Raw genomic sequence first — 27,094 nt, 5'->3', positions numbered from 1 at the left:
CTGGTGCCCGGTAACAGGGGCAAATAAGTACAGTACAGGAGGGCACATATGCATACATACTTCCATGCAGGGGACACACTGGCTAGCGGGCATGAATAGGGTGAGCAGACAATTAAGAGCCCATATAAATCAGGAGGCACAAGCAGATGGGCTAATGTATCTAGTAAGATTCCAGAAATTTTTGGGGGCCTGAGCTTTGCTCATGGCCAATGTTGAGGCATTTACAAAGTGCAACGTGAACACACAAGTTCATCCACATCACTGCTCCCCCAAGGGGGAGCAGTATGCAGGTATGCCTATGACAGGCTGCCTTGCTTGTCAATGGGCAAGGAAGGACCCGTGGAATGCAGTTGCACCTAAACCAGTGTCTTTTTCATGCAGGTGTTTGCCTCGTGCATCGAGCCTATTTTTTTGCAACCCATTAACAGTGAATGTGCTGCATCTTGGAATGAACAACATCACCATGTGCCAGTGACACTCTTTCATGCCAACACCGGGATTCACAACAACAGTGATGGCTCTTGCTTTGAACTTTTTCAGCATTCGTGCTGGCCATCCCAAGTAAGTTCAACATCATCAAATCCTTCGGAAACCACCCCTCAAGATGTCTTCGCCAGTGGGCAAGGCAGCATCCATGGGATGCAGTAGCAGCTAAACCTGTTCAGTTTTTTTTGTGTTGGTTAGTAGATATCACAATTCCTGTGAATTCAAAAGATTCCCTTTGTTTGGTTGAGCTGCCTTGCCCAGGCGTCTTGCCTGAATATTGTACAGAATGCTTTGACTCATCTTGTCTACTTGCAGTGTTGTTAAGCGGAGACATTGAGCTTAATCAGGGCCCAGGGATAGCAGAGTAACTCAAACAACTTCTTCAAAATCAAAAGGCTTCTTCATGTGAACTAAAGTTTATCAAAGTTAAGCTAGACTTGCAGATTTCCACAACAAATGAGAGACTGGCTTCATTGAAGGTAAACTGGAAGTGCTCTCGCGAATAGCTGGAAGGATAGATGGAAGCCTGCGAGCAATTGCTTAAAGATTCTTTCACTAAGGACAAAAGCGGACTACAATGAAAATTATTCTTGACGAAACAATCTGCTCGTTTATGGTATTCAGGAGTCTGAAGCAGAGATGGTTAAGTCTTAAAGGGGGAGGCTACCTTCGCATAGCAACTTTTTTTGTTTATTGAGATATCTTAATGAAATTTTCAGGATAGACTCACGACAAAAGCATCAGTAGAACTACAAAATTACATGCAGTTGTGTTCACTGGTTCTTAAGTTACAGCAATAAGTCAGAATGGTGCACATGGTTTTCTCATTCCAGGCCTGGAGAATTTTGAAAAGGTGCTGCAACTGTGAAATTCACTATGATGATTCCCAGATGGATACCTCAGGGCAAGACGGAGCCCTTTTTCTAAATTTCCTTGGTGAAAAATTTTAGCAGACCACCGAATTAAGATTTTATCAATCAAATTTTGATTAAATATCACAAATCACTGACAATATAAAGGGCTCGTCTTACGCTACGAAATTTATTCAGATACACAATAAAAAAAAAAAGACCTGGAAATCTGATGAGCGGTTAGAGAGATACGGCTGGAACAAACAGCCTCACCAGCCAAAAAAGTCGTTTTGAGAAAATGAGCTTTGAAAGTTTTGAGCACATATATTGGTCTAAAATGACCCTGCAGCATAATTGGAGATGTCCTTAGGCACCCTCTTCTTTTGCCGCCTTTCCACCTTCTCTTGCGATTGCTTTTTGGACTTTTTCAAGCGTAGAGAATCTTTCTCAGCTGCTAGTAGTTGAATGGCCAGGTGGCCAGGTGTTAGCCTCACTGATGAACATAGCTCTTGGGTGGCCCTGTTGCAGCCAGCATTATATCTTAAAACTGCCTCATGCAGTGCTGTCTCCACAGCAATCAGCGACGCATGCTGCTCTTTGGGCATCAGGGACCACAGCACGGAGTGAAATGATTCCGATGCATTCTGCGTCTTTGCCCCCAGGTAGCATTGCAGATGAGAAGCCTGTGAGAGGTGCTCATAAACAGGTAGCAGTGCTTCTGCAACATAGCCTGGAAGATTGTACCAATGCTTCGGAGGTGGCACACCATCACTCTTGCTGGTGTTATGACGACACCACGAGTCTGCACCCTCAGGGCACAAGTCATGGTGAGAATCCTCGTCCGTCGATATCATGTGGTGGTACGATGCCATCACTGCTTGCTTCATTACAGCCACATCGTTGGAATTGTTCCATAGGGCCCAGCCATAATAGTCGATCAACTTGTCGATGAGGGCCTTTGTCAGCCTGCCCTTCCCTCCTAAAGCCTTGTCCCTTTTCTGCACAAGGTTGCGTAGTGCTGTCGCCATCCTCATCTGGACATGGTTCAGGCATTCTCTTCTGAAAAGGGGACCAGTCCATAAACATCTTGCACAAGGGCAGAGAACGTCGCACTATCTCTGTCAGACATGAGCGTTGTGTAACGGAGGTTGTGCTTTGGCACCAAACGTGAGAAAAGGATAACAGCTGCCTTAACCTCCATCCTCCCAGACTTAAGAGTTTTTCTGGCACACATGATCCTCCTGCCAGCTTGCGTAGCCTGAGTCTCCAGGCTTTGGTCCTACTTGGCAACCAAAGAACTGGTTTGATAAAACGATGGCGTCCAAGATGAGGCCCATATGATATTCAATTATTGCACCAACTCCAATATGGGACATGTGGCCACACTTGTGCCATGTTCCATCAAAGTTTACTGTGATATCCATGCTGAAATATGGATCCATTTCCTTGAAGGTGGTCTTCACAGCAGAAGCAGAGTCTGCATAGAACTTGTCTATGCACTGTGTCTGCAGTTCCCTGAATTTCTTCAAGTGCTTCTGAAAAGTCTTATGATGCAGGGCACGATGGGACACGTTCATTGGTGCCCAAAAGTCATTGAGGGCTGTTTGTCCCTTCCCTATCTGTTTTGTTGCCACAATGGCTCATATATTCACATCAAAGGCCATTGAGTCATCCTGACGAGCAGAACTCCACGAGCTTGCAACTACTCCACAATATAAACATAGCAGCTCAAGCTTTGTTGCAAGTTCAACTTGGGTGCCTCCTTGAACCTTCATCCTAGTCGCAAAGCACCACTGGCACGGGGTCCCGGATAGCAGGTTGCCTAAGGCATCCATTTGCACAAGGAGAAATTTTTCACCTTCACTTGTAGCGGTGGCAGCTTCAGGATCGCGCTCCATTGCTTGAAATTTTCCCTCCGTCGCTGAAATAGCGCCAAGTCCTTGTTGCACAGCAGCACGTTTTTTATCCGCCGCCTCTTAATTCTCACACAACAGCAAACTTGTTTTCAAGTGCACAGTGGACGACGCGATCGCACTGTCCGAAGCAGATTAAAGAGGATGTGGAAGCCGCTGTCGATGAACACATGACACCAGGCGCACTTGTCACAACAAATTCTTGCGCCGGTGGAGCAGTTTGTTGACCATACTCGCAGGTAAAATAAGTAGATCATGTGGACAGCTCCAGCTCATTTTCCTTAAATCAGTGTGTACAAGGGGTATGCAAAAATAATTTTTTTCTCGTGCACCAATTATTTTGCTGTATAAGCAAGAGAACCCACCACGTTAGTGTAACGTATCTTGTACATCACACTAATATGTGCTTTAATTTACCAAGTGAGATGAGTTACTCTTATGGCTCATTCAGTCATATCACACTGCAAGCTGCATTCATCAATCTTCTATTGAATTTTGCAAATGTTTAATGAAGCATTTCCCTTTTATGCAGATATGCAATGGCAAGCCCTTCCGTGTGTTCCAAAGGTAAAATTTAAGCTCTAAATTAAAGAAGACATTTCTAGTCAGAAACAAGCAAAAATGGTGAATGCAGAGTATCAGAAGCCCAAGGTACAGAAATTATGAGAAGTGTCGAATGATTTTAAGGAAAGAGTCGTATTTGAAAATGCAAGACTCTTTAGTGGAGGTCAAGCAAGTCAATATAGGTAGAATACTCTGCAAAATTATGCGAGTAAGGGGATGTCAAACAATGGGTCAGGAAATGCGTTGTTTTTCTGCAAAACAAAAGCGGATTGCCATTACATAAGGCACTTTAGCATCACGGGACTGCTGCTTGATAAATTCACAAATAAACCAAAAAACAAGACACACAATAAAAAACAATTTAATGATGCTCTCTCCACACTGGGATACATAAAAACAAACACATCACATCTAATGTGGACATATCAGACGCCTTGTGAAACACTAAAGGAAAAATTCAGTTTCGAGCTATGGCGCTTGCCGCATAGATGTGGGGGGCCTTGCACTAATAGTGATAGTTACCACTGCATTTAGAAATTGAAAGCATTCATGCAGACAAGGATTATTCTTTATATTTTTGGCTACCGCTTCAAATGCCTACACCAAGTGTTACAATGCTGCACGCAGCCACACTAAGGATCTCGCAGCAACACCTGCAGGTAAAAAGCAGAAGCAGTCAAAGTGCTGGTGTGTACTGGACACTATGTTTGAAAACTTTTAGGCAAGAAGAGTGCAAGAAGCAGACATAACAACTGCATTTATTTCGATAATTCCCCATTTCAATGGCCTTTTCTTTTTGCTTAGACAATGCCTGCGCCTAGCCACAGCAGCTCCCTCATACAGACTCCGCAAGCCAAGAGGCCGTGGAGGTAAGAGGCAAGAAGCAATAGCACCGGTATTGAAATTCATCTAATTTCTTTCTTTTTCTTTCGTTTAGGCAGCCAGCACACCTCAAACAGCCACCTTGACTGCGGTTGTGTCAGTAGATTCCTGTTGTAAATATGCTCATAAACTTCAGCAAACTTGAACTTGATAATAAACTTGAAGGCAAATGGGACATTGATGCATTGTTTTTTTGAACATTTATTAAACACATACAATATATGTTATACCTTGCAGTGCTACAGAGCGTATTTTGAAGCTTCCCCCTATATTTTGCACCTTTAATTACGGATGTGTTGTGTGGCCCTCAATGCAGTTCATGTTGTAGCAGCTGCTTTGTCTGTGTATCGCACATTGGCTTAAGCTCGTTAAATCCACATACTTCTCTCACATATACAAAATAAAGTTCTATGTAGTCCTCAGTGTTACAACAAAAAATGAAAGTAAACAATCCGATCGTGGAATTGTGTTTACTACAGTGGTTCCTGACAGTTACTGACAAGTTGACACCTTGAACTGGTCAATCCGTCCACAGCCTCCTTTATTTTTCAAAAATAAAGGAGGCTGTGATCTGTCATGGCAAGGAATTATATGTATACATTAAAAAAAAGGGGGAATGTGTGTGTGTTTGTAGTGGGGGGTATAGGATTAGGGCGGTACGAAAAAATGTACCAACACCGTCCTCTAGTCCAATTCCGTTAAGGTACCGTAACAAAGCGTATTATGCATAAAGTTCATACAACCAACTCTGATATTACTACACACGCCAGGCGACGCGAGCTACATTTGCCATGACGCATTCGCGACTGCACCGGATGCCCTCCATATTATTCTCGTTAATCGTGCTCACTGAACCGAGGCAAACGAAAGATCATGGGCGCAGGTGCCTTTAAAGTATCTCGACCTTGCGCGGCACTGCTGCGCGTGCCAGGGGAGCCTGGCACACACCTACCTCGGCGGCCCCAACCTACGTACCGTTCTGTTTCGAGCTTTGATACCCCCACTGTCCCTTGGGTGCCCTGGAGTTCCTGCGCCGCCTGCTTTATTATAATCTCAGGTGCTCTCCTGAGACTTCCGTTTGTCGGTTACATGTGCCCTACCAGCTGGACCAGTACTTATAATAATAAAAAAACCTGATCTAGCACAGCAACGATGGATCGAAAAAGCGGCTTTTGCAACATACCGCGCCCTTGCGAACAGAATTACGGAACGCCAATGAGGTATCTGACCACAGCTTCGAGCTCGTAACCTCGTCGAGTGACACTCCTGCAACAGGCGTGACCGCTGAAAACCGCATACCGCCGGAAACTTCAACAGGATCCTCCTTCGGTTGCATAACTGCCACCTCTACGGCCATCATGGACCACACCCACACCGTCCCGCAACATAGAATAAAAAACCAACTTATAAAGCCCAAACACACGGCTGCACGCACACATCACGACACTACAAGTGAGATGCCATGCTGCTACGCTGCTACGGTTGCCGGATTAAAACTGACTACTGTCACCAAGTCTAGCAAGCGTCTCAGGAGCTGGCAACCTCAGCGCGTAGCAACATAGCGGCGCTCTTGCGGTTCCAGATTTCAATGCATGGGCCCTATGGGTAGCTTGTCCTCTGAGTCAGTATAGTAACTCTATGATTGTCGGCGCGCGGACGAGCGGCGAGTTTTGCCATGTAGGCGAGCTTGATAGGGCGCATCGTGGCCCACCGCCGAACAATCGGCAGGCTAAATGCAACAACGGTCTCGTAATGACGGTTGAAAGTTGTCGCGTGAGGACGGTAGAAACTTGGAGAATATGCGAACGGCTGCAAAGATAGACGATGGGAAGCGGAACACACAAAGGGCGCCGGCGATGGAGGAGCTGAAGTAGACGACAGCTGGACGCATTATGCAGGAGACCACTAAGTCATCGCACGCAGCAGTCAATGGGAGTCGAGGGCTCCCCCGCGTCCTTGAGGAACGCGCGCTTCGCCCAATCACAGCTTCAGGTCTCAGCCACGGGAAACTTGAAAGCTCTTGCGAGTCCTCCAATCAAGAGCAATTTACGCCTCTCCTGCGCTGCCGCCGCGGGTGGTGGGGGGAAAAGAAAGCACAAGAATGCACGAACAAAACAACACCAAAATGGTGGCGCTCGTGGGGGAAGGGTGGAGAAATGGCGTTCGCACCAAGTAGGGGTATTTTTAGTGCTCGCTCGCCACTCGAGGGCTGCAGCGGCTCGTTATAAACTTTATTTGAAATAGTTTCGCGATGAAGTACACGTTGATATTTACAGAAATGGTAGTTTATAAGACATACTGCCCGAATATGTGGTTTCCCAAAAATCAACTTTTTCGCGATTTTTCGGTTTTCAAAGGCCCCGTCCCCCCTTAAGGGGTATGTACGAACGGAAATTTTTGAACACAAACGACACAAAAGTTGAGAGCCTAGAGAGACTACAATGCTTGGGAAAAAAAGCGGAAACTAAAGAGCACCTCGTGATTATGAAGTTTTTTTTATTTCAGTGAAAAGGCGACAGTTCTCATGAATGTTTTGAATTTGAAGGGAACTCAAATGTCCATTTCGGAGGACTTAAATGGACTTCTCGCCTAGGCTAAGAAAAATTAGAAAGCTGCTCTGGGCTACTGTTAAAGATAAGGAGCCCGAGGATATAGGGTACCTTAAGTATGACAATTTAGTCACCAAAAAAGAGGGTTCGCGTGGGACGAAAAGAAAACTCAAAGGTATAAAGTACCTGATGCCGTTTCACTTGGGTATTGAGCACAACTCTGAAAGTAATGCAGCAAAAGCTTCTCGACAAGGAAAAAAATGCAGGTTGTCTATGAAGGTAAAGCACTTGTGCTTTAAAGTGGACAAATTTTGGAAATGGAGGCTAACGGCGGAGAAAAGACTTAGAAAAATGGAGGCGCGAGGGGATTGAAATTAAATTATGGGGTTTTACGGGCCAAAACCACTTTCTGATTATGAGGCACGCCGTAGTGGGGGACTCTGGAAATTTTGACCACCTGGGGTTCTTTAACGTGCACCTAAATCTAAGTACACGGGTGCTTTTGCATTTCGCCCCCATCGAAATGGGGCCGCCGTGGCCGGGATTCGATCCCGCGACCTTGTGCTTAGCAGCCCAACACCATAGCCACTAAGCAACCACGGCGGGTACCGTGCGAGGGGATGACGACGAGTATCTGCCATCGGAGGCGGATAGTATAAAGTCCATTCCTGGATTGTCGGGGGCCATCACAAAGAGGAAAATAGCAGGTAATAGAAAGGCAGCCTCACCTAATAACAATGGAGAGTAATCGTGGATTTAGTGTGTGGCAATGGAATTGTCGTGGGTTTTAACACAAAAAAGCGGCGCTGCAACAAGCGATCAGGTCATCTGAGGCCAGGCCAAAGGTAATTATGCTTAGCCTGGTAACCTTAGCGGACAAAATTATGCTCACTGGGTCAATGGAAGACAGAATAGTCTAGAGGAATTTGAAATCCCACAGGTAACGCCGGAACAAGTAAAGAAAGCCTTGGGAGCTATGCAAAGGGGGAAGGCAGCTGGGGAGGATCAAGTAACAGCAGATTTGTTGAAGGATGGTGGCCAGTTTCTCTAGAACAATCTGCCCACCCTGTATACGCAATGCCTCATGACCTCGAGCGTACCGGAATCTTGGAAGAACGCTAACATAATCCTAATCTATAAGAAAGGGGACGCCAAAGACTTGAAAAATTATAGACCGATCAGCTTACTGTCCGTTGCCTACAAAATATTTACTAAGGTAATCGCAAATAGAATCAGGAACACCTTAGACTTCTGTCAAGCAAATGACCAGGCAGGATTCCGTAAAGGCTACTCAACAATAGACCATATTCACACTATCAATCAGGTGATAGAGAAATGTGCGGAATATAACCAACCCTTATATATAGCTTTCATTGATTACGAGAAAGCATTTGATTCTGTCGAAACCTCAGCAGTCATGGAGGCATTACGGAATCAGGGTGTAGACGAGCCATATGTAAACATACTGAAAGATATCTAGAGCGGCTCCACAGCCACCGTAGTCCTCTATAAAGAAAACAACAAAATCCCAATAAAGAAAGGCGTCAGGCAGGGAAATACGATCTCTCCAATGCTATTCACAGCGTGTTTACAGGAGGTATTCAGAGACCTGGATTGGGAAGAATTGGGGATAAAAGTTAACGGGGAATACCTTAGCAACTTGCAATTCGCTGATGATATTGCCTTGCTTAGTAACTCAGGGGACCAATTGCAATGCATGCTCACTGACCTGGAGAGGCAAAGCAGAAGGGTGGGTCTAAAAATTAATCTGTAGAAAACTAAAGCAATGTTTAACAGTCTCGGAAGAGAACAGCAATTGACAATAGGTAGCGAGGAACTGGAAGTGGTAAGGGAATACATCTACTTAGGGCAGGTAGTGACGGCGGATCCGGATCATGAGACGGAAATAATCATAAGAATAAGAATGGGCTGGGGTGCGTTTGGCAGGCATTCTCAGATCATGAACAGCAGGTTGCCGTTATCTCTTAAGAGAAAGCGTATAATAGCTGTGTCTTACCAGTACTCACCTACGGGCCAGAAACCTAGAGGCTTACGAAAAGCAGGTTCTACTTAAATTGAGGACGACGCAACGAGCTATGGAAAGAAGAATGATGGGTGTAACGTTAAGGGATAAGAAAAGAGCAGATTGGATGAGGGAACAAACGCGAGTTAATGACATCTTAGTTGAAATCATGAAAAATAAATGGGCACGGGCAGGACACGTAATGAGGAGGGAAGATAACCGATGGTCATTAAGGGTTACGGACTGGATTCCAAACAAGTTATACAAACAGTACAAGTTCCAAACAAGTACAAAGTTATATGTAGAGACAAAAAAATGGGGAGGGGGTTGGCGACCCTCAATGACAAAAAGTTGCAATACATTGAGCATGATATTCACCTAGACATTCCAGAGTGAACTTATTCTAGTTGAGATAATACTTAAAAGGAACAGGGGCGCTATAACGTAAAACTATTCCAAACTTTTCTATTCCAACTCTGCAATCAGCCTACCGCGATTGGTCAAAAACGTTTTTGGACCACCCCTACTTCACCTGTCTGTCACGCAACATCCCGAAAACTGCGATAGCTCCCCATCTGATATGACGTGCACACAATGATTATGCATAATTTGACTGAGCAAAACAAAAATAGTTATTTCTGATTCAATGCCTTTTTGCCATAAGCCCTCGGCTATTGGTCAAAAGTTTTCGGGCTGCACCCACTTCACCTGCCTCTCACGCGGCGTCACAAAACCGCAAAACTTACCACGTCAAAGTGACGCGTACGAGTTAACAATACATTGATATGCCGAACAAAACTGAATTTTCTACTGAATAGGCTCAGGCTGCCCCGTTCCGAAAGGAATAAAAGATGGCTGCCGCCGATCGCTCCGGCACTGGCTACTCGCTCCTGCCAGAGAGCATGGGTGTATTTGCGTGTAATAAACCTTTTTGCGTGGCCGTGTAACGTTTTCCAAAAATTTCTGCACGTTTACGACCTCGTTCTGCCAACTATTCTTTGCGGAGGATCCGTTTAGCGTCATTCTTAAGTTTCCGTTGCCTGCCGCCGCGATAGTCGACGAGCCACCGCAAGCTAAGTAAGAGAAAGCGAACCAATCGCAGGCACCGGCAGCATCCTCTTCATCCGGTTATCGATATTCAGTGCACTGGCTCGGCCCCATTGAATCCCTCTCCACTTGAGCATGCTCCTCGCCTCTTGTGAGCCAATTAGATAAGACAAGCCACTCACTGCAGGCAATGTTATTCGTTTTTCAAGCAAACAAAAGTGACTTCCTATGAACAAGGGGAGCATTTGATTGGTCTGTTCAGACAACCCTGCGGGTGACCGCCCGATGCTTGCGTCGGCGGTTACACAAATTTGACGTCAGGAGATTGGAATAAAAACATATTGGAATAGTTTTACGTTATACGGCCCCAGAGGTAAGACGCAAAGCATTTCCTGCTTGAATATTTACAGCAGTCCTAACGACATGAGACATGAGACAGAGGTTACCGTATTTACACGATTGTAAGTCGACCCCTTTTTTAAAATTTGAAAGTCTGAAGTTGGGGGGTCGACTTACAATCGAAACCAAAACATGGCCCCGCCAAAAAAAAGCCATATTAACGAGAGCTACAACGTAGTTACAGTTTTATGTTTGCTCTATGGCCCTACCCGTATCTTTTCGCTATCCCGCGTGTTTGTTCGCTTTTCGGAAGGGTTTTTCAACATTTTTGAGAGTCTTACAGTGCATGCAACACTCATGGGGGGGGGGGGGGGGGTGTCGATAGGTGATAAAAGCGCCGCTGTTCCCATTTGCGGCGGCACCCTCAGAACGGCGGCACTTGCGGGGAGTATCGGTAGTTCATGGAAGAGCAGACACCGCTCGCGGGTTTCTCTTTCTCTGTTTAAAAGCATTGGTTTGATTAACTTCTTGACGCGCTCCACTTCGGCTACTTCTACGCTTCCCCAGTCGTCATGAGTGCTGCAGGCCCACTAATCTTTCGGCACTCGTTCACAGCAGCGTTCAAGAGGGCTGCCATCCTTTACACCGAAGAAACAAATCACTGCGCAGCGGGCCGCAATTTCGATGTTTCTAAACGGGTGGTGCGAGAGTGGCGACTGCAGCGAAGCGAAATTTTCACCCTGTGGCGGCAAGTGAGAAATTTCCCACGTGCCGAAGTCTAGACGCTTTCCGGAGCTGTAGGCTAAGCTTGCGGCGTACGTCGCTGAAATGCATGATCGGTCCCTGCCAGTGAAGTGCGACGTGGTCATGAAATAAGCCCGGACCTCCGCCTGAATTTTAAGGTTCTGCTCCGCCGTGAGTACAACGAGTGGCTGGCGGCAGAAGACTGCGAAATTACGCCAACCGGACCTGTCAAAAGAGCCTCCCTGACGGCTGCGTGTGGTTGGGTGCATTTGGCGTGGGCTGCTGTTCTGCACGATGACCTGGTGCGGTCGTTTGCCAAATTTGAAATTTCGCTGGACCATGACGCGCTGTGGGACCGCAGCAACTATGACGATGGCAGCACTAGTGAAGACGAGTAGTCCAATGACCATGTCAGCTACTAATAAATTTTCGTTATCGAATGCGCTCTCGGGTTTTTCTTTTGTTTTTTTTTCCCCGGTCTAGCGTTATGGGGGGGGGGTCGACTTACATTCGAGTCGACTTACAATCGTGTAAAAACGGTAACAGCACTCTTCAACAAGGTGCTTACGGTTGCCAAAAACTCCCCGCTCATTATTGGAGGGGACTTTAATGCTCCCTATCACACATGGGGATACACTTGGAACACAAAGAAGGGAGAGGAGCTATGGAGTCTTGCCATGGATCTGGCGTTATGCTTGATTGCTGATCCGGCGTATCCCACCCGTTGTGGCACGTCCACAAGCAGGGACTCCACGCCAGACCTTACTTTTGTAAACAATTTAAGAGGAGCCAATTAGGAAAAATTCAAACTTGGATCTCGGAAGCGATCATTACATCACACACATAACCATACGCATACCGAGACAGGAAACTAGAATCTTCAAGTTCACTGATTGGGATCGGTTCAGAAAAAATTAGGGCAAACAGAAGGAAAGTGGGGCCTGGGGCCTCTAGATGCCCAGCTGGAGCCCCTTCAGACATGAGTCATCCAGCTCAGAGAGGACGTCAAGGAGGCCACTAAAGAAATCAGGACAGAGGAAAATATTGAAGCTATGGACAGCAGGCTGGGGCATCTGATTGAAGCCAAACAGGCTATATTACAGAGATGGAAAACGCAGACTTAACAGAAGGCTAAGGAAAAATATAGCACAATTAAACAGAGAAATTGATGATCATTCGAAGACCCTCGTGAAGCAACAGTGGGATGAGATCTGTAATTCGGCTGATGGCAGACTCAAACGTGGAGGTAGCTGGAACCTCCTCAAGCACTTGCTCAATGAGAATGAAACAAGGACAAGCAAGAGAACAGCTATAGCTAAGTTGGTTCATCAGGAAAGCCAAGATAAAACAGAGAGGGATATCATGGATAGTCTCGCAGCCAAATATCTCCCATTTAAACAACCAAACGAAGGAGACGAGAGCCCCGAGTATACGGGAGGCATGTGTGAAGAACTTGACCAGAACTTCACTGAGAGTGAAGTGAGGGCGGCTCTTCACAGTCGTAATGGTAGATCGGTGGCTGGACCTGACGGAATAACTAACAAGATATTAAGAAATCTAAAGGATGAATCAATCTCTTATCTAACTGAACACTTCAATGAATGTTGGAGAAAAGGGGTATACTCAGAGGAATGGAGGGAGGCCAATACTATCCTCATACCAAAGCCAGGCAAACAACTCACTCTAGACAACCTCCGTCCTATTTCCTTAACGTCATGTCTAGGCAAAGCTATGGCACATGTCATCCTAAATCAACTCACGAAATACGTTGAGCAGAACGACATCCTCCCATACAACTTGATCAGCTTTCGTCCAGGGCTGTAAACTCAGGATGCTATGGTGCTGATCAAACAACTTATACAGGCCAGCCCAGCGCATACGAAAGCTCTTTTGGGATTGGATGTGGAAAAAGCTTTTGATCATATAAAGCATAAGGCAATACTTGACGTTCTCTCCGAGATGGGTTTAGGTAAGAGACTTTTTGACATGATTAAGGACTTTCTTAGAAATAGAACTGCACAACTCATGCTGGGTGAGCTTAAATCAGAGGCTAAGAATTTGGGAAATAGGGGCACTCCACAAGGGGCTGTACTCTCACCCATGCTATTCAATTTAGCAATGTCCAAGGTTGCAAGAAATCTGGAGAAAATTGAGGGTATACATTATGTGATATATGCCGACGAGATAACCATATAGAGCGCCAAGGGCAATGTAGGACAGACAGAGACCAGATTACAGGAAAGTTTATATGTTGTAGAGAACACACTGAAAGACATGGGGTTGAAATGCTCGGCAGCCAAATCAGAACTCTTAGTCATTAAACATCGCAGAAAAGGTCATAAACCAAGAGGTTACATTCCGGAAGATGAGCCAAGAGTGTGCTTATACACTCATGAAGGATCCGCAATCAGGCTAGTTGAAAAAAATCAAGGTTCTTGGGTAACGCATAGACGGAAACAATACTAACTATAGAATAATACAACATATCTCCAATAAAACAGATGAAGTCATTAGGTTACTAAGGAGAATTAACAATAGACACAGAGGCTTAGGAGAAGACAGCGCTTTGAGGCTAATACACGCCTTTGCTCTCTGTCACTTCACTTATGTGGCTGGATTATTCAAATGGAAGCAGGCAGAACTTACCAAACTTAACGTGATGCTCAGGAAGCTCATTAAGGTAGCCCTAGGGATACCCAGTAACTCTGCAACCGACAAACTCATGAGTCTAGGGGTGCAAAACACAATGGAAGAAATCGCAGAGGCCCAACATCTAGCTCAACACGAAACATTGACAAAGTCACGAACTGGCAGGAACATATTACAGGCAATAGGTGCAGAACTGAATACATCAAGGAGCCAAATAGAGGCTGAAGTAGAATTAAGGACTGAAGTTAGGAACAAGAACAGAACCAACCCTCTCCTCAGAAACATGCATCCGGAATATAAATCGAAAGGAGAAAGTTAAATGGGGTTTAATGGCGCAAAAGCGGCTAAGGCTATGCTGCGCCAAACACGAGATGTTTTAAAATCCAGTTTGTGAAGGAAAGGGCTATGGTAATAATCTATATTTTATGTAAAAAGCCAGTGTCATCATAGAATTTTACGGATGTCACATATTGGGACTAGCGGATCATCACCTAAAATTAGAGCAGGGTGTAAAGGTATGTGTAGTTGATATAATTTGTGCAAAAGTGCTCGTCTGTGTGTTTCAATATGCGTACATGTCAGTAAGATGTGCATAACTGTTAGTGGCTCTTGATATTTCTCGCATGTTGGTGTGTCTTCTTTCGTAAGTAAATAATGTGTGAGGTGTGTGTGCCCAATGCGTAGTCGGCATAAAACTACTTCGATGAACCGCTCCTGATGACAGCATGACTTCCATTCGCCAACTATGGGTTTAGTGAGATGTAGCTTGTTGTCAACACAACGGTCCCATTCGCGTTGCCATTTTGCCGTTAAGGCTTTTCTAATCGCACGGATGCTATCTTTGAATGGAAGTATTGTGTTTCTTATCTCTTTCTACGCTGCCATCGATGCACATCTATCAGCTGCTTCGTTACCCAGTATCCCAACATGACTTGGAACCCAGCAGAAACGAATTGACCTCCCGTATTTGTTAAGCGCCAACATATTTAAAATGTCTCCTATCAGGGGTTCACACTCAGATTTCAGCTGTAGAGCCTTTAGTGTGCTTAAAGAGTCAGTGTATATTACTGTGTTTTCGTGTTTGTCGGCTATGCTCTTTTTAACTACAGTCCATATTGCGTATACTTCGGCTGTGTAGACAGAGGCTTGTTGTGGTAATCGAATACTTGTTTCCCAATTTTCCGTTACGGCCCCCACACCCACGTGATCTTTTGTTTTAGAACCATCAGTGTAATATTGCATGTTATTTTGATATTGTCCTGAAGTGCACGGAATTCTTGTATAATGTGTTCGTGCGGGATGTCTCTTTTCTTTAGATGTGTTAACGTCCAATCACATGTGTGTGAAATTGTGCCACGGGGCCAACCGTTGTGGTTTCTTGGCAACCATGAGGACTTCGTGGGGAATGTCATAATCCCGACAGTGTTGCTCATACCGCAGGACAAGTGGCCTAATCGTGTTCAGTTTATTTGTGTAGTGTAAGCGTGTGTTGCATGGTGTGAAGATGTTGTAGCATATGTGTTGGGGTGATGACTGAATTCTGAGTACGTAGGAAAAAGTGAGGAATGCTCTGCGCTGCTGTAAGGAGGGTTCATTACGCTCGATGTATGAACTTGGAATAGGGGAAGTTCTGTAGGCACCACTTGCCAGTCGCAGTCTCAGGTTATGTACCGGGTCAAGTCGTTGGATGTAGGACTGTCTGGCTGAGCCGTAAACCACGGAGCCGTAGTCTAAAAGGCTACGCACAAGAGACCGGTAAACATGTAAAAGGCACGTTCGGTCGGAACCCCAGTGCTTATAAGACAAAATTTTAAGGATATTTAGAGCTTTATTTGCTTTATTCTTTAGTGCTTCTATGTGAGTTAGGAAGTTAAGTTTGGTGTCAAAGGTTACTCCTAAAAACTTATGGTCTTGTTTCACCGGCAGTATGGTGTCGTTCAGTTTTAGGACTGGATCACTGTGTAGCCATCGTTTCTGAGAGAACAAAACAGTAACTGTTTTTTTGTGTGGAGAAACGGAAACCATTTTTGTTGGCCCATTGTATAAGTTTGTTTATTGTCATATGAAGCTGCCTTTCGCAGGCTGTCAAATTTGAAGCATGGCAAGCCACTTGGAGATCGTCTACGTAAACGGAGTGCATAAGAGACGACTGTATAATCTTATTAACTGAATTCATCTTTACTATAAACAGCGTCATGCTGAGAACACAGCCCTGCGGAACGCCATTTTCCTGCGTAAATGTATTAGAATGAACTGTACCCATACGTACCTGAAATGTTCTATTAGACATGAAATCAGTTAGGCAATTCAGCATTTTACCACGGATGCCGAGGTCAGCCAGGTCTCTTAAAATTCCATATCTCCATGTGGTATCATAGGCTTTTTCTAAATCGAAGAAAACTGCAAGACAATGTTGTTTGTGTAAAAATGCATGTCGAATTTCATGTTCAAGACGGACAATATGGTCAGTAGTTGAACAACCCTTTTTATATCCACACTGGTGAGGGTCTATGAGGTTTCTTGATTCTAAAATAAATGAGAGTCTGATATTGATAATGCTTTCATATGATTTTGCCAAACAGCTCGTGAGGGCAATGGGTCTGTAGCTGCTTGCAGATATTGAGGATTTGCTGGCTTTTAGAAATGGAACTACTATAGCTTTTTTTCCACTCTTCGGGTATTATACCTGATTCCCAGATTATGTTGAAAAACTTAAGGAGAGCTTCTACAGATGCCTGAGATAGATGAGCCAGCATGGCGTAATGAATACGGTCGTGTCCTGGCGCTGTGTTTTTCCCTGCAGAAAGGACTCTGTTTATTTCTTGTTGTGTGAGGGGGGAATTGTATGGTTCATTTAACGCGCCAGTAGTGGGCAGCTTCTGTTTTTCAGCAGACTGTTTGTACTGTAAAAATTCCTTTGTATAATTCCCTGAACTGGATACATCACGAAAATGTTCGCCAAGGATATCTGCCTGTTCTTGTATTGTTGTTTGTGTGTCCGGACTTGCAAGTAACGGTATTGTATAAGATGAGTAGTCTCCCCGAAACTTTCTAACCTGTTCCCACATGCGTTTAGATTTGACTGAACTGTTTATGGAAGATAAGTATTTCTTCCACAATGATTTTTTCTGCCTGCCTTCTGATAAATTGTGCCTTGGCTTTGGCCTGTTTAAAGCATAAAAGGTTGGTATAGGTGGGGTGTCTTCGTAACATACCCCAGGCCCTATTTTGAAGCTTTTTTGTTTCTGTGCACTCAGGAGTCCACCAGGGGAAACTTTTTTTTTGTGCACAAGACTGGATGTTTGTGGTATTGCGCTTTCTGCCACTTAAATTAAAACTACAGTGAACTTCTCATTATTTCATTTATATTGAGTTCATTTGAAAAGACTTCTTTAAATTTTGCATGTTTCATAAAAAGGGGCCAGTCGGCAAGATGTATTTTCCAGCGACGTGGCGCATAGTTTATGGTAGGTAATGGGGATGTTAGCTTGATAAATGCCGGCAAATGATCACTTCCATATGAAGTGTCCAGAACTTCCCACTTAAAATTGCTAAAAACAGACTGTGAGCAGAAGGCTAAATCTAGACAGCTAAATTTGCGTGAGCTTGGTGAGAAATATGTTGGTGAACCCGAGTTTAAAAGACATATGCTGTTACATAAAAAATCTTCGATTACTTGCCCTCTTTGGTCTGTTCTATCGCTGCCCCAGAGGCTACAATGGGCATTAAAATCTCCTACTAGAATAAAAGGATCCGGCAACTGGTGTATTAGATTTTCCAGTTGTCTAGTAGTAAAATGAGTATGGGGTGGAATGTAAAGTGAACAGATGGTGATGGTTTTATGCGATAGAACGGTGACGGCAACAGCCTCGAAAGAGGTATTCAGTTGAACATTTCGTGTAGGGGTGCTGCCCTGAACGACTATGGTGACTCCTCCTGACAAATGGCTAGAGTGTTCGCGGTCCCTTCAGACAACGGTGAAAATTTTGAGAATGTTACTATTTTTTGGACCAAGATTCGTTTCTTGAAGACACACTGCAACTGGCGAAAAAGTGTTGATAATGTCTTTGATGTCACCTATATTGTGTATAAGACCTCTGCAATTCCAGTGTACAATGAAAGCCATGTTTGTAAAATGAAAAATGTACTGGTGTTTGCGAACTTAAAAAACTAAAGGTGACATGCGATATGGGACAGTACACGTTCAATGGGCGGGAACCGTTCAGGTTGCCTGTCCCTTTTTCTGTATAGTTATAAGGACCTTGTCCTTCTTAGAGCGCTCAGAAGAGCGCTGTTCTTTTGGCGCCAATGGCGCCGGGGTTTTGGTATCAACCTCCATCGCCTTCTTTGAGGCGCTGGATGATCGAGAGCCAGGCGCAGAGACACGCGCCTCGGGCCTTGGCGTTCTGTTTAATCTTGGGACCTGCGGAACAGCTGTCTGCAGGGCCGTCTTGGATGATGGTGGAGCAGCACTAGCTGCTGCCACCGAGGGGGCGGATGGAGTTGCCACAGGACCACTGACTGTGACCTCTGTAGACTCCTGAGACCGATGTGGTGCTGCCCCCTGCCGCGCCACATTGGCATAACTTATTTGAGGTAAGAGCGAGAGTCTCTTCCTTGCTTCGAAAAATGAAATTTTCTCTTTTACTGTGAGAGCAATCACTTCCTTCTCCTTCTTCCAACAGGGACATGATCGTGAGTACGCTGGATGATCCCGTTTGCAGTTCACACAGCGTGGGGGAGCGTTACAGTTTTCAGATGGGTGATCGTTGGCACTACATTTCGCGCATGTTTCTTTGCCTCTACATGATTGTAATGCGTGGCCGAAACTCTGGCCCTTAAAACACCGCCTTGGGTTCGGTATGTATGGCCTGAAATTTATCTTTAGGTATACTGCGTTGAGAGAAGTGGGGAGAATGCTAGTGCCAAATGTGAGGATCACATGTTTGGTCGGGAGTTGTTCATTGTTTCTTCGGATTGTAATTCTTTGCACTTTGATCACATTTTGTTCTTGGAACCCCTCGAGGAGTTCCTCGTCACTCAAGCTGAGAAAATCTTCCTCAGAGATAACGCCCCTGCAAGTGTTTAATGAACGATGGGGATAAATTGTCACTTTGATTTCACCGATACTGGCGAGTTCGGACAGCTTTTGCACTTGTTCTTTCTTCTTCAATTTAATTAACAGGTCTCCGCTGGTCATTTTTGAGGCTTTGTAGTCTTTTCCAATTTTTTCTATGAGGCATTTCGCCACCAAGAAAGGCGACAGCTTACACATACTTTGTGTTCCTTCACTATGCATGACGTGGTAACGTGGAAAGTTGTCTAGGTCGGTTCGGAGGGTAAATTGAAAAGGTGCATCGGTGCGGCCTCTTTTCAGAGGCCGATCTGGAAGTCGCGGAAAAGCTTCGGCCATAATATGGTTTCAAAATTCGGCGGTGGTGGTAGCCACCCACCACCGAGCCCAACAAGGAGACGCTACAGGTTGTGTGCAACCTGTACACGCCAGCTATGCACCGCCACTATAACCTAATGCATATAACCAAGACTGGATATACTACACATGGTTAACCCTTGCCGCCAGGAAATTCGGAAGTAAGAAGTGAAAAGAAGACAGGAAAGATGAGAAAGCTAGAGAGAAAGACGAAGATTGAAGAGGAGGACAGGAAAAGGCGACTGCCGATTTCCCCCGGGTGGGTCAGTCCGGGGGTGCCGTTTACGTGAAGCAGAGGCGTGTCAGTCGTTGTGTCAGTCGTTCATGAAATCTCCGAAGTACTTGACTCGTCCAGACAAGTTGACATACTCTTTTTAGATTTTAGCAAAGCGTGCGATAAGGTACCCCACGGAAAATTAATCTACAAGCTCGAGTGCATTGGTCTTCCATTAAATATTATATCATGGATCCAAGCCTATCTCTGACACAGGCAGCAGTTCGTAGAAATTAAATGTTCCTCAAGTGTCCGTCAGGTAACTTCAGGCGTACCGCAAGGCAGCGTATTAGGACCCCTTTTATTTTTGATCTATATTAATGATATAATAGACGCAATCCCCGATGATGTGCATGTCAATCTATTTGCGGATGACTGTGTCATATTTAAAAAAATCGCTTCACGAAACGATCACGCATGCTTGCAGAAATCAGTCATGGCAATTTCCAATTGGTGCAAGCTTTGGGGAATGGCATTAAATGTACATAAAACAGTCTTGCTGCGAGTAACAAGGAAAAAGGAACCTAGTATATTTGCCTATGTTCTAAACGACACAAAAATAACTGAAGTTGAACAGTACAAATATTTAGGCGTCACATTCACTAACAGATTCTCCTGGTCAGACCATATTTCCCTTACATGTTCAACAGCTTTGCGGAAATTATGGTTCTTGAAAAGGAAACTTAAAAAGGCACCGGTAAACACAAGAATTTTAGCATATAACACATTCGTGCGACCGAAACTTGAATACGCAGCTGTTGTATGGGATCCTCATACCGAAAAGGACATAATGAATTTGGAACGTGTGCAAAGGAAGGCCGTTAGATTTATCTTTGGAAAATATAAAAGAGAGGATTCCCCGTCCTTACTAATGCTTAGGAATAAAATCTTTTCACTAGAACACAGGCGTAAAGTTAGTCGTCTCCAGTTTTTACATAACATCATAAATGGAAAAATCTGGCTTCAAATACCTCAATATGTAACGCCTCTTAATGCGCGAAAAACAAGACATAGACACAACTTTTCCCTTACGCCATTATTTGCTAAAACAAAATGTCACATGAATAGTATTTATCCGCGTACTATAAACTAATGGAATTCTCTCCCTGTTGAAGTACTTCAATCGGGGAACTTCACAAATGCGTTGGAAAACTATTTTTCACATAAAATAACACAACCATAAACAATTTTTTTTTCACTATTTTTCTCGTTTTCATATGTGAAATTTCCTGTATTTAGTTATGTTTAGTGTCCGATTGTTGTTTGGCACAGCGTTTTGATCCACATATAAATTCAAATGTGCGATTATTTTGTTGTAGTTACTGTGCTAAGGGAAGCATTGTGATTTTTGTAACGTGGCTATGGGATGCATCATTTTCATGCACTGTTTATATATACATTTTTTTATTATCTTTGTTGCATTGTTATTACCTTGTCAACTGTATTACCCCTCCTGCATGGGCCAGTATGTTGGCCTGCAGTATAAATAAATAAATAAAAAAGAGGTGTGTTGCCTCCGTCGGGGGGCATTAACGGTCCGAACACCCGTCATTGGCTCAACCCCCAGGATCCCCTTTTCCCCGGACACGGCTAAGCCGCGCACGGCTACACGCGGGAGGGTCCAACCCTCGTGTGCTCGGGTACGTGGTGTTGCAACACACCAAACGCCTACGCCTCTGCGGGGCGAAAGGAGAAAGGCAAGAGCTAAAGCACTCTTGCAGGAAATAGAGCAGCAGAACCAACTGGCAGCTATAGTTGATGCTGCCTGGGTGAAAGGTAAAGAAGCATATACGGCCATTGTATCAAATTATCAAGGGAAGGTGCAAGACGCTCTCACTATTTTTACCAAGGACCCCATGGTGGTGGAACAAGCGGCAATTGCTCTAGCCATCAGGAGTAATAAGTGGGCCTGCATTTACAGTGATTTGAAATCCGCTATGAAGTGTTTTGATAAAGGCTACGTAGCTGGAGTTGCAGCTAAACTTTTTGAAAACATTGGGATTATGACAACTGAAATCCGATGGTTTCCAGCACATATGGGGAAAGTGGACGAGACTCGGATAAACCTCAATGAGGTTGCTCATAACTTGGCACGAGGACTTGCTAACCATGACAGTCACAACCGAGTCATTCACCATCAAGCCAGGGAATTTAGAGATCATTTAATAACATACCGTAACGTTACCAAGCATTACTATTCAGGACGCAGACAATTCCCATTGCCACATTCAAAATTGAACAGGGCTCAGGCAGTCTCAGTGCGCTTATTGCAAACGGGTACATATCCCACACCATATACCATTAATAAAATATATCCAGAGAGGGAGATTAAGATGGACTGCAATGATTGTAATGGCATCATTGGAATTAGACATATGCTGGCGGGGCGTCCCGCGACTCTCCCCAACCTCGAAGAATGGACACAGTGGGAGAAAAGGATTCAAAGCCCATTGTTTCAGGACCAACTAAGGGCAGTCCAGAGGGCCCATGATGTCGCTGAAAGGCTTGGCCTGACAGTGCTAATGTGGGAGCGGCCCGCCTTGGCTTGAGAAGTCGAGCCTCCGGACCTCATGACAATAAATGTTTTCACACACACACACACTTGTGCTTCTGGTGCTTGACAAGCCACCTGTTCAGAATAACTGAGGTCTTCTTTCTACGCTTACGACACTCAGAATCAAGCTATGCATAAGCTAAAAGTAACACTAGACATTCTCTTGATGGCAAGATGACACCCCCGCCAGATATGTGCCAGTTACGTGTGCTAGCCTTGAATGCTAGAAGCATTGTAAACAAAATGATAGCCTTGAAGTCCTGCTGTTTCTTACAAACCCCACCTACTGGTGATTACCGAGACATGGTTACACAGTGGTATTTTTGAGGAAGAAATAGTCCCACCGGACTATGTCACGTACAGACGAGATCGAGGCTCACGTGGTGGAGGTGTTGCGATTGCAAAGAGAGTAGTCAACAAAACACTGCTTGAACAAATTGATCAGCATGAAAGCTTTTTTGCTCGTAACTGCATGTTGTTTTACATTTTTATCTTTCACTCCGGGCGGGCGCGCACGCCCACCCGTCTGCTGTATCTTGAAAGCCAGCTGTGACGGGGACAGAGTCTGCCACGCGCAATGTTTCACGGGTTAGTTCGTGTTGCTGCGAGACACAGAACGAAGGTCAACTAGCTCCCTACTGCTGCTGCGCTTCCTCACTCCAGCGTATTGACAGCGAGTTCTCGCGGTCATCAAGCGAGATGTGTTCATGTTTGCTTGTGTTTGCGTGACAACATTGTTAATTTAGTTAGTATGCCTATGTTTACAACTTTATATAGCCGATCAAACTACTATCTTTACTTCGTATAGCTAGCAGCTGTCCTTTAATTTGCTATCACAATGAATGCTTCACCTTTCAGGCGAAACTGACTTTTTTTGATGGAGTGTTGAAATTAGAATCTTGGACCATCATCTGTTGTTCTTCAGTTTTGCTTTGCCAGTTGTTTCTGGGATGTGACCAATTAAAATGATCAAAGACTATGAACATGCTGCCGATAACGCAATTATCAACTCTTTACAATTACATTTAAAAATCCCTTGCAGCAATAACCTTGACACTTTATGGCTGCACTTTAAGAACAGGTGTACGGTAGCACGATTAAAAGACAGGACAAAAGAAGACACAGAGGGATGCACACAGCGCTTACAAACTATAGCGCTCTGTGTGTCCCTGTGTGTCTTCTTGTGTCCTGTCTTTTAATCACGCTACTGCATACCTATTCAAGATGCATCACCAACAAGCCCACATTGCAACCTTCGAGCACTTTAAGGATACAGTACAATACAATATTCAACGTTTTGTTTCCTTTAGGAAGATTCGTATTAATCGTCGTAATCCTTGGATAAGTTGCGAAATTATTCAAATGAAACGCAAGATGTAGAAAGAAAAAAAAGAGGAACTAACCTCAAAGTTTAAATTAGCAAAGTCGCATTATTTTAACACGATGCTCCCCGACCATCAGAAGCGATCCCCCAAAATTTTGGAATTTTCTAGGTCGCAAGACTGATCACTTGACCAAATTCGAATGCATAATAATGTTGCAACCGACTCCACAATCATAGCGCAAAATTTTAACTTGTATTCTAAAAGCATGTTCCTTATGGAGCAGGCAACCACAGCTAGAATTCCAATTGAAGATCCTGGTGATGTACCGTATTTACTTACATAATAATCGCACTCACGTAATGATCGTACCCCTGAATTTTGTAGTCAAAATTTGATTTCTTTTATCTTTGCCGCGTAACGATTGCACCCCGAACTTGGTGCAGCGATATGTCATGTGCCAAGTCTAGCTAATCATGATCGCGCTTAGCATCTGTCGAATGCTATGGAAACGACTATTCAAGACATACCAAGCGGTCTGCACACACCGAACATTGTTAGCAGATGCCCCATTTCATTTCTTTCATCACTTTCCGCACTTCCATGAAAAAAAAAAAAGAAAGCTACAACCAAACTTGCCTTGGCTTTATTATTTGTAGGCTTTATAATGGTTGTGGTCAACAACAAAAAAGGTGCTTTTCGATTCTTCTTGTCTGCACTCGCGGGCACGCAACAAATCGCGAGCGGCAACGATAGTAGCCACGTTTACACTGATACGTCAGAAGTGTACCCTATTCATACGCCGACGCTTGTAACGCAGCTAAGGTATTTGCCTACCCTAGCGGAAATGTGCGGTATTAGGATAGTAGTGAAGACAAATGCCGCAGTTTCCGCAGCATGCCCGCCTTGTGTTTATGTCACAGGCAGCTAAGCACGCCTATCTGTTTCCGTCCCCTCAAAGTGGGCATGACTACGTTATTGCCGCTAACTTGCCAATATTAACAATATTATTTATTACTGATACAGAAAAAACTGTTTCAATGCATGTAATGTACTCATGAGAAAAAAAAAAAACACGTTTAGAGTGTTCGGCTTACTCTGCCAGCCGCCATTTTTGTTTTACCACCATTTACCAGCTTGAGATGGTGCAAAGGTAAGCGATTAGGTTCATTTACAACAAATACAGAAGGTTAGATTCACCAATGACACTAACGAAAACCAATCACATTTCATTACTTCAAGTACACCGGAAATTGACCCATTTGTTGTTCATGCATAACCTTTTAACATAAACTAAACATACTGCATCAGCTATCATCAGTATGAACAAGCCACACAGGAAGTCATCTGCTTGAATCAATTTTTAGCTTTTTCCCTTGGACAGTTTCTGACAGGAACTGTCTTTCCAGTCCGCAATTTCGTTAAAGCTCTGGAAGAGTATTTGATTGAGTGAACGAATGGTGTGCGTGTGTGTGTATTTGTGTGTATGTGTGTGCTTGTTGTTTCATTCATGGAAATCTCGAAGTGCCATTTATTGTGCCGAATTGCACTTTCCTGCTTTGTGTAGCCCCTCCACATGGTGTTGGCCTGCCATATTTTGTAATACACAAACAAATAAATAAATAAAACAAAACAACAAATAAATAGATACAACAGCAATTACAGGAGCGGAGAGATAGAGAAAAATTTTACTGAGGGGAAAATTGACAAGCATGCAAAAAGCTGTGTGAAACAACCCCACAGTTTTCGTTCTTGAAAGAATGATGACTTTGTCGTTCTCTGGAGAACGACGAGACCTTGCATTGTGCCTGTCACCAGTGCACCAGTGATGAGATTCTTTGTGGATTACAGATGCACAGCCTAACTTTGCTGCTTGCAAGTAAACTTGAGGCATGAACAGAGAGATGAAAAAAATTGTTTCAGCTGTAGAATCCCCCTCCCCTGAATCCGATGCTTAGGACCACTATATTTAGGAACACATTCCTTGGGCAAAATAGGCACAAGGAGTGTGCCACTTTCAGAGAGAAATGTAGGAGAAAGGTGTTGCCCAGCACTTGTGGCAGGCAAAACATTCATCATCACCATCATCAGCCTGGTTACGCCCACTACAGGGCAAAGGCCTCTCCCATGCTTCTCTAATAACTCCGGTCATGTACTAATTGTGGCCATGTCGTCCCTGCAAACTTCTTAATCTCATCCGCCCACCTAACTTTCTGCCGCCCCCTGCTATGCTTCCCTTCCCTTGGAATCCAGTCCGTAACCCTTAATGACCATCGGTTATCTTCCCTCCTCATTACATGTCCTGCCCATTTCTTTTTCTTGATTTCAACTAAGATGTCATTAACTCGCGTTTGTTCCCTCACCCAATCTGCTCTTTTCTTATCCCTTAACGTTACACCTATCATTCTTCTTTCCATAGCTCGTTGCGTCCTCCTCAATTTGCAATTCCTCAACATTGCAGCACCACAAAAGACGCACCTCTACCACATTCCAGATCATGTTAACTGTAACTGTTGAGGGGGGATCAGAGCTAAAAATTACACACAGAGAAAGATGGGACAAGTGGGTGCATAAAACTTGGGCCATCGATGCTCTCCAGCTGGCCTTCGTGTCGTCGAAGAGCTTCTCGTTTTTGGTACTTGACCGAATCGTTGACCACGCTGTGTTGAAGAAAAGCATTTTGAAAATATTGCAACTTGCTTGTCTAGAAAATGCATAATAAGCATTCCTCCACCCCCTTTCTTTCTTCTTCCCGTCTCTCTGACTTTCACTATGTAAATAAACTTGAGAGCTTGCTGTTGGGCTAGTGTAGTGTGTACATGTTAAGAATGAAAACAGTGCAAGAAACGGGATAAGAAATGAAGACATAAAGAATGTTGATTTGCGCACAGCAAAATATATCAAGGACAGGGGTATAGCACCTGGAAAGCTAAGAAACAGCCAAAACAAGCAGGTGACAGGGCAGGTGAATGGCCACAATGTCCACACAGTCGCACCGCCTTGAAAAGGTAAACAGAAACATAGGAATAGAAACATAGGCAATTCAACAACTCGTTGAATGTTGAATGTAAAGAGCTTTAAGAGGGGAGTGGGGTGATGGATACGAGAAAGGGGGGGAGCGGCATAAAAGGCATCAAGAACGAAGGTGGCAATATATTATGGACCTAGGCAGAGCATCTTGTCACTGCCCGCTCAACACCAGACAGCCAGCACCTAGCTTAGGTTCACCTACCTCATCGTAGCACGTGCTGCTTGCTGCCGAGAGCCCATCCTAACTAAACGTCTTGGCAATTTTCAGAACAGCCGGGTGTTAGGAGAGACGACACTCAAATCTCTCGGAGCCTCTAGCCCTTATTTTACTGCGATTTACAAATGCCGTAATTTTTACAAAGGCTTCTAAACAGGAAGCAGCCCTGCTTCGGGCTGTCTGCCTCATCAATTCCCAAGTGTGATCAAATAACAATAT

At 44.4% G+C, this 27,094-nt stretch overlaps 1 protein-coding gene and 1 pseudogene across 6 annotated transcripts in view; both read right to left on the bottom strand.

Moving 5' to 3' along the window:
• Unc-115a (actin binding LIM protein Uncoordinated 115a) overlaps positions 1 to 27,094 on the bottom strand; it is a 593,933-nt gene that overhangs the window by 198,158 nt on the left and 368,681 nt on the right. The gene's annotated exons all lie outside the window — the stretch shown is intronic.
• Positions 1,670 to 26,865, bottom strand: LOC142566179 (uncharacterized; annotated as a pseudogene).

This window comes from Dermacentor variabilis, unplaced genomic scaffold, assembly GCF_050947875.1.
Source record: "Dermacentor variabilis isolate Ectoservices unplaced genomic scaffold, ASM5094787v1 scaffold_12, whole genome shotgun sequence".
Taxonomy (NCBI): Eukaryota; Metazoa; Arthropoda; class Arachnida; order Ixodida; family Ixodidae; genus Dermacentor; species Dermacentor variabilis.
Note: the sequence above shows the minus strand (reverse complement) of the source record. Positions and strands in the feature narration are given on the sequence as shown.